At 37.4% G+C, this 7,839-nt stretch overlaps 1 pseudogene; it reads right to left on the bottom strand.

The window, feature by feature from the left end:
* Positions 1–412: 412 nt before the first annotated feature.
* LOC131921648 (large ribosomal subunit protein eL8-like) lies at positions 413–1,274 on the bottom strand (annotated as a pseudogene).
* Between the last annotated feature and the right edge of the window lie 6,565 nt (positions 1,275–7,839).

Below are 7,839 nucleotides of genomic sequence, written 5' to 3'. Positions count from 1 at the left end.
TTTTATCTGGAAACTACTATTTAATAAGCTTCACATATAGAGAGAGATAGAGATAGTCATATATAGAAGGGTTTAAATAGGTTACACAGGGGATAATTTTCCTTCTGAAGAATAATTATTGAGTTCAATTAGCTTATTTTATATTTGTGTTCCAGCGATCATAGTTTTTCATTAATATATTTATAAGAGTGATTATATTAATGTATTTTGGACACTCAACTAATACCTTTCTATGAACTGCCTTAATGAATTCTGGTTCTAACAAACAGTAGTATCACATTAAAAACAGTGTAATATAAAAAATATTTCACTGAAGATATTTGATCTTCCTCCATATAAGTTATCTTTTCTTGAATGTTTTCCTTGGTCATTTTAAAATTAGTATTCTTTTTTTTTTTTTTTGGAAGGTAAGTTTGTAATTATATTTATGTACAGAAAACTTAGCAGTGTACATTTAACCCAATTTAGTGGCGAGTTCTTTGGCCTTTGCCTTTTCCAGCTTGGCAATCCGAGCCACAGATTTAGGACCCAGGACGTTGCCTCCCCAGTGGCGGCGGATCTCATCATATCTGTCGTTGTAATTGGTCCTAATAGCTTCCACCAGCTTAGCCAGAGCACCCTTGTCTTCCGAGTTAACCTGTGTGAAGGCAACAGTGGTGCATGTCTTCCTGTGGACCAGCCGCCCCAGCCTGGCCTTTCCCTTGATGATGCAGTAGGGGACCCCCATCTTTCGACACAGGGCAGGCAGGAAGACCACCAGCTCAATGGGGTCTACATCGTGGGCAATCACCACCAGCTGAGCCTTCTTGTTCTCCACCAAGGTGGTGACTGTATTGACCCCCGCTCGGAGGACAGGTGGTCTTTTAGTTGGGACGTCCCCTTTGCCAGCAGCTTTCTTCTCAGCACGGGCCAGCAGCCTTTGCCTCTTCTCCTGTTTGTCTCTGGCCTGTACTTGTGAGCAAGCTTAAGCAGCTGGGTAGCTGTTTGCCGGTCCAGGGCCTGTGTGAACTGGTTAATGGCAGGAGGTACTTTGAGCCGCTTGTAGAGGATGGCTCTTTGCCGCTGCAGCCTAATGTAGCGGGGCCATTTGACGAAGCGTGTGAGATCTCTTTTGGGCTGGATGTCCTGCCCAATGCCGAAGTTCTTAGGCCTTTTCTCAAACAAAGGATTCACCACCTTTTTGGCCTCCTGTTTCTTCACGACGGCGGGGGCCGGGGCCACCTTCTTCCCCTTGGCCTTCTTTCCCTTGGGCATCTTGCTCGGCTGGAGGAGAGAGAAAGAGCTAAAATTAGTATTAACATTCTGAAACTTACGTAGAATTTTGTGTATAATCTTTCTCTCTCTCTCTTGCTGTTCTTTCCTCTCTCCTCTATCCTTCTCATTCTCTTCTTGAAAAATGTATTTAGCAGAGAATTAGTTTTTCACTGAACTCTATGAGAACCAAGTTACTCTGCTTTAAGTCATTGACAGATACAAATAGTTTTCTTCTATTTTTTGTTATATATAATTATTGGCCTATTAAACATTTATATTTCTTTATTCTAATTATTTACTAAAAAGTTTTATCATTTTTGTTTTAAGTTATTTGCATAAACATTCAAATATAATGCTGTGCTTATTAATATTCCACATCCTGAAGTCTCCTATCTACTTCTCTCTTCCCAGACTGCTTATAGAGATTCCCAATAGTTTGTCTTTTTGTTTTTTATAAATTTAATTATTAAGAAAACTTTTAATGAAGACATCTCATGGATGTGATATTATGGTTTGTGTTATTTAATAGTCTTTTCAGAGAGGAGATTTTTAGATTTACTGATATATTCTAATTTGTATTCCAACATAATTAAGACATCTTTCTGAATCTCAAAACTCAAACATTCTGACACTGAGCTACATATTCCCAGGCCTGTGGACCACTTATTTTCATTGTCTTCCAGATTTGCTAATAAAAAGCTTAGACATATAAAACAAATGTTTAGTTTTTACATATTTTCAAAATTATTTATTTTTGCTGTTCTCTGCTTTATCATATATCATAGATTTTCTTTCATTATATGCTATTAGCAAACATTTACTAATACTTTGTAATTTCAGTTTAAAATTGTTTATTTCACATATTTTCCTTTAACATGGAAATATTTGTGAGATAATCTAATTCTTCTGCTAATTACACATTATGTTATAGGTTGTTAACAACGATTTGAATCTTAATAATTATTATAATTTTTGGAATCTATTAACAGTTCCTCTGGAATCTTTAGTATTCCAAACGTGTGAAATTTCATTATCTTGGAGAATATATGCATATGTGGCTAAGTTTCTTTAGTTTCTGTTTTCTATCAGTTTTCATTTGTTAATTTTTTTTTTTTTTTTTTTTTTTGGTTTTTCGAGACAGGGTTTCTCTGTGTAGCTTTGCGCCTCTCCTGGAACTCACTTGGTAGCCCAGGCTGGCCTCGAACTCACAGAGATCCGTCTGGCTCTGCCTCCCAAGTGTTGGGATTAAAGGCGTGCGCCACCACCGCCCGGCTTTTTTTTTTTTTTTTTTTTTTGGTTCATTTGTTAATTTTTTTATTTAATTATTTTTTCATCACATTTTTTCTAGCAAAATCATCAATTTCTTAGTGGTGAATCCAATCCTTATGGACCATTGTCAGTTTTTATTCTCTATTTACAATATTACTGGGTATAAATTCTACTTTTGAAACTATGTATATGATATTTTAACTTTATATATTCTTTGTAGAACCTTTGTAAATAGGATTTATATATGTTCATTAATTTTTCTAACATTTTCTTTTTTTTTTTTTTTTGGTTTTTTGAGACAGGGTTTCTCTGTGTATAGCTTTGTGCCTTTCCTGGAACTCACTTGGTAGCCCAGGCTGGCCTCGAACTCACAGAGATCCGCCTGGCTCTGCCTCCCAAGTGCTGGGATTAAAGGCGTGTGCCACCACCGCCCGGCAAATTTTTCTAACATTTTCTATCATTCCAGTTTTCCCAGTCACCAATAATGCTGCAGTATATCTTGTCCCCTGTGTATGACCATTATGATGAGACTTTTAGGCAAGACCGAGTTGAGTTCATCCTAGCTCCTATTGGCCTTCACAGAACCTAGCCTGAGGCAGAACTACCTACCCACTCTCATTGTTTTCACTAGGTCACACTGATCATCATGCTAGTTCTCAATTCTCTCCCATGCATTTCTCACCTGACTGTGGATTGCTCTACAGCTACCACCTCCGCCTAGAGAAGTCATCTTCTATGTAGGTGCAGATCAATTTTTTTTACCTGATATTATAAACTTGATATCTTTCAGCTAATTTCTAATTTTCATAAATATTTCTTATTTTCTATAATTACTGTGGCAAGAATAGCCATCTCACCAAACACAACAGTCACTGGAAAGAAGATATCATGTAAAACTCTATTCAAAATCTACTTTTCTCCTAGTATTGTTCATCTGCATACTATAAGATGTAATCTCAGAGAGAAATGAAATGGTATGTTATGAAGATAATCATGCAGTAAACATATCATTCTAAGGTTTACATTCTATAAGAATAATAATTTGTTACAAAGGACATCAAGATCTGAGGGTTGGTAGAGTCACAGGGTCAGGAAATCAGGTTAGAAGAATTGACAGATAAGAATAATCCAGTAACCAGCCAGGAACAAATACACTATAATTCAGGGAGATATTAAAATGTTACCTTTGCAAAATGCTTCCATCAGCAGAAAATAGTCCTAAAACTATCAGTAATATAAAAAAAATTTTTGTAAGAATATACTTAGACTTTCAGCAAAGCAAGAAGATATAAAATTAACATTCAAAACTTTTTTCTATACACCTAAAATAAACTCACTGAAAAGGATTATAAAAACTAGAAAGTAATGAAGAAAGAGATTGAACAGGTACTAGATGTCAAGACCTCCCATGTACATTGATTTTCAGGTAGACTCTATCTAATTACATGGATCATTAAATAGGCAAACATTCAGGCTGTGGTCAGAGGGAAATGATACTACAGATGAACGATTGAGAAAAAATGTATTGTTGCTGGCTTGTAGCACAGAAAACAGGAGTCACAAGCATGAAATTCAGGAAGCAAACTACAAGCTTGGAAAGACAGAGAAATAGATCGTCATCTAGGCTTTCAAGGAATCAATGCATTCCAGTCAGACTCTTCCATCTGAGCTCAGTAAACCTAAATATTTGATAAATTGATATAATTTTATGGCACAAACTTAATATTTGTTAATAGCAATGGAAAACTAAGCAAACCACAAAACAAGTACCCTCAGTTTTTTGTTTTTTTGTTTTTTTTTTTTTTTGGTTTTTCGAGACAGGGTTTCTCTGTGTAGCTTTGCACCTCTCCTGGAATTCACTTGGTAGCCCAGGCTGGCCTCGAACTCACAGAGATCCACCTGGCTCTGCCTCCCGAGTGCTGGGATTAAAGGCATGTGCCACCACCGCCCGGCCTACCCTCAGTATTTTTAATATGAGGGTCAGTGGCAAAAAACTATGAACTTTAGTAACCATCACTACTATGCTCGTCCGGAAAATATGTAACCAGAAACTATATTAGTGCTATCAGTCTATGTCCTCAAAATTTTTGCATTTATATTGGTCAATAACATAATTTCGGCTTTCATTGATCTTGAAACCAGCTAGTACACAGAGAAAACATGAGTGTGTAAAGCAAATTATTGATTATTAAGTGCTGTTAGTGAAACTGAAAGTGTTTCACAGTTTAATATGTTTTCAATTTTTAGTTCTGAAATTAAAATACAATTATATTGTTTCTTCCCTGCCTAAATTCCCTCAACCCTCATGCCCGCTTACTACCTTTCAAATTCATGGCCTCTTCTCTTTTTGGTTGTCACACAAATGTATACATATGCATATATGTATACATATATGTGCAATCTACTCGGTCTATTATATGTTACTTGGATGTATATAGTTTCAAGGCTGAGCAACTGGTATTAGACAAGCAATTAGGGGCTCATCCTTGGGAATGACTATTTTTCCTAATCTAAGCTTTCTTAGTTTCCTGAAGTTCTTCGTTTACAGTTGGGGGTCCTGTAAGATTCCCCACTTCCATATAACCAAAACTACTTGTGTTTTCCTTGTTTGGGTCTTGTTTAGGCAGCCATATTGTTGAGCAGTACAGCTTCCATGTCCCTTCAAGGAAATACAATCTCTCAGCCAATTTCCTGGTCCTCTAACTCTAAAAAAACTTTTCACTCATCGGGTGGTGGTGGTGCATGCCTTTAATCCCAGCACTCAGGAGACAGAGGCAGGTGGATCTCTGAGTTCGAGGCCAGCCTGTTCTACAGAGCGAGATCCAGGACAGACACCAAAACTGCACAGAGAAACCCTGTCTCTAAAAACGAAACAAACAAACAAACAAACAAAACTTTTCACTCTCTCTTCCTCCATATTTTGTGAGCCTTACATACTGAAGTTGTGTTGTGCATGTTTCCATTACAGCTGTGGACACATGATTAATTGGTTTCTATATTTTGGCCAGTTGTGGTTTTCTGTAATGGTCTCTGTTGCAAAAAGAAAATTCTATCAATAAAGAATTATGCTTAAAATAAAAATAAAAAAAGACATTTCTTTGATGAGGGGTGAGAGCTATACTTACTGCTGTGGGTATAAAAATATGTAGTTAGCTTTGACATATGAGAATCAAGTCAGGTCTCTGAGATTTAACACTGGGTGTGATAGAGATTCCAATGTCAACTTGAGGCCCTCTCAAGGAAGGACTTTGGAACTTCCTGGAAGTGTACTTAGTAGACTCGTGTCAGCTCCCAGCCCCTTTCTCAGAGATTGTTTCAGTCCCAGAGCAAAGCTCGGCCTGAAGTCATTCCTGCCATGCATCCTTCATCCCATAAGAAATGCAAAGTAGATCCTAAGTATGGCTATTTTTCTCTCCTTTCCCAAATTTTAAAGGTCAAACTCAAAGAAATCTGAGAGTGTCATTAAGATCCATTACTTTAAAAGAATTTATTTTGTTCCAGGAGAGGATCCTGAAAATGTAGTAAGTCCCTGGATCAGAAATATCAGTAGCACCAGGAAACTTATCAACTTTATAGTTTATATCATATAAGATGATTCCTACCTCTTACTTACTAAATCACCAATTCTGAAAGCAGGTCCGGCATCAGTCCTCATATACCCATCAGATATTTCCTAAGGTTGATGCAGATTTGAAAAATGCTAGTGCAATCTCTTGTATTGTCTACCACATACTCACCTGTTTTTGAAAATTTAGCATTCTATATGAAGCACTTAAAGTCTAAGACTAGAATTCTTGTTAATGAGAACTTTAGATCAAACTTCTGATGAATTAATTCTTTATTGTCCTCAGATATAATGTCCATGTATTCCCAGGTGCACAATTTTCTGAATCACATTGATTACAGCAGGAGAAGACAGGGGATAGATTTCAGAGAATTCAATATAATGTTGGTGCATCTAACAGAAAAAAAAAAAGGACCAGGATTTGCTGTGGGATGGTCTGTATGTCAAATGTGTTCCTGATTGGTCAATAAATAAATCACTGATTGGCCAGTGGCCAGGCAGGAAGTATAGGCGGGACAAGGAGGAGAATAAAGCTGGGAAGAGGAAGGCTGAGTCAGAGACACTGCCAGCTGCCACGGATGACAAACAGCATGTGAAGATGCCGATAAGCCACGAGCCACGTGGCAAGGTATAGATTAATGGAAATGGACTAATTTAAGCTGTAAGAACAGTTAGCAAGAAGCCTGCCACGGCTATACAGTTTGTAACCAATATAAGTCTCTGTGTTTACTTGGTTGGGTCTGAGCGGCTGTGAGACTGGCAGATGAGAGAGATTTGCCCTGACCGTGGTCCAGGCAGGAAAACTCTAGCTACAAGGATTGGATCTCATTCACTTGGAGGTACTTCCCGATTGCCATGCAGTTCCTAACCTTCTAATATATCTTTATATTTTGAAGAGCAAACAATTCTTTTCTCCACTACAAGTAAAGAGAAATTGATATGATACTATGAATATTAAAAGTATTCCAAGAAGGGAAATTGAAAGAGTATAATTTTGGATTCAAACATGAATATCAAGTTCTGATTCCATTGTATTGGATAAGCCAATGAAATGTGCCAAGACTCTGGGGAAGCACTGTTATATATAAAAAATAGTATCTATCTGCTTCACAGGAATGTTATAATAGACCAAACGCATGTGCACAGGAGGTAATAAGTACTGTGTTATGGAGATGTCTGGTGGTTGACATTATCAATGACTGCATTACAATAACCAAACCACATCTATTTACCATCTTTGTCTATTATTAATCTTTGTCTTTAGCAGTGTCTTCCAAAGAAGTAACTCAGAAATCCAAGGTCTTTACAGACTATGGCCACAGTTACATTTCTCAGGTGGAAATGAAAAGACTTGAAAGCAGGAACAACATCTGCCTCAGTGGTTCTGGGTGAGTCAATGTGTCAACTCCCTGTCTCTGCCACAACTCAGCAAGTCCTGTCTCCAAATGCTACAGTAAACAGTTTCAAATTAAAATGGTACGTTCTTTTATTTTTTTTAACATAATGTTTGTATTGATTATTTGGTAATTCACTCTTACTTCCCAGTTATTCCAGGGCCAGACCCCCAACTCTTGTGGCCTCCCCCCAAAATAAGATTAAAATAGTCCAATTTGTGTTGTCCATATAGTCATTGGAGCATGATCAAACTTCTGGTGGCCAGCCTCCTAAAGAAAAGTGAGTCCTTCCCACTCCACCGCTGCCAATAGCCATCTGTTGTGGACAGCTACACTTTAACAGCCTTATCACAATTG

Source organism: Peromyscus eremicus, chromosome 11 (assembly GCF_949786415.1).
Source record: "Peromyscus eremicus chromosome 11, PerEre_H2_v1, whole genome shotgun sequence".
In the NCBI taxonomy this organism is placed as follows: Eukaryota; Metazoa; Chordata; class Mammalia; order Rodentia; family Cricetidae; genus Peromyscus; species Peromyscus eremicus.
Note: the sequence above shows the minus strand (reverse complement) of the source record. Positions and strands in the feature narration are given on the sequence as shown.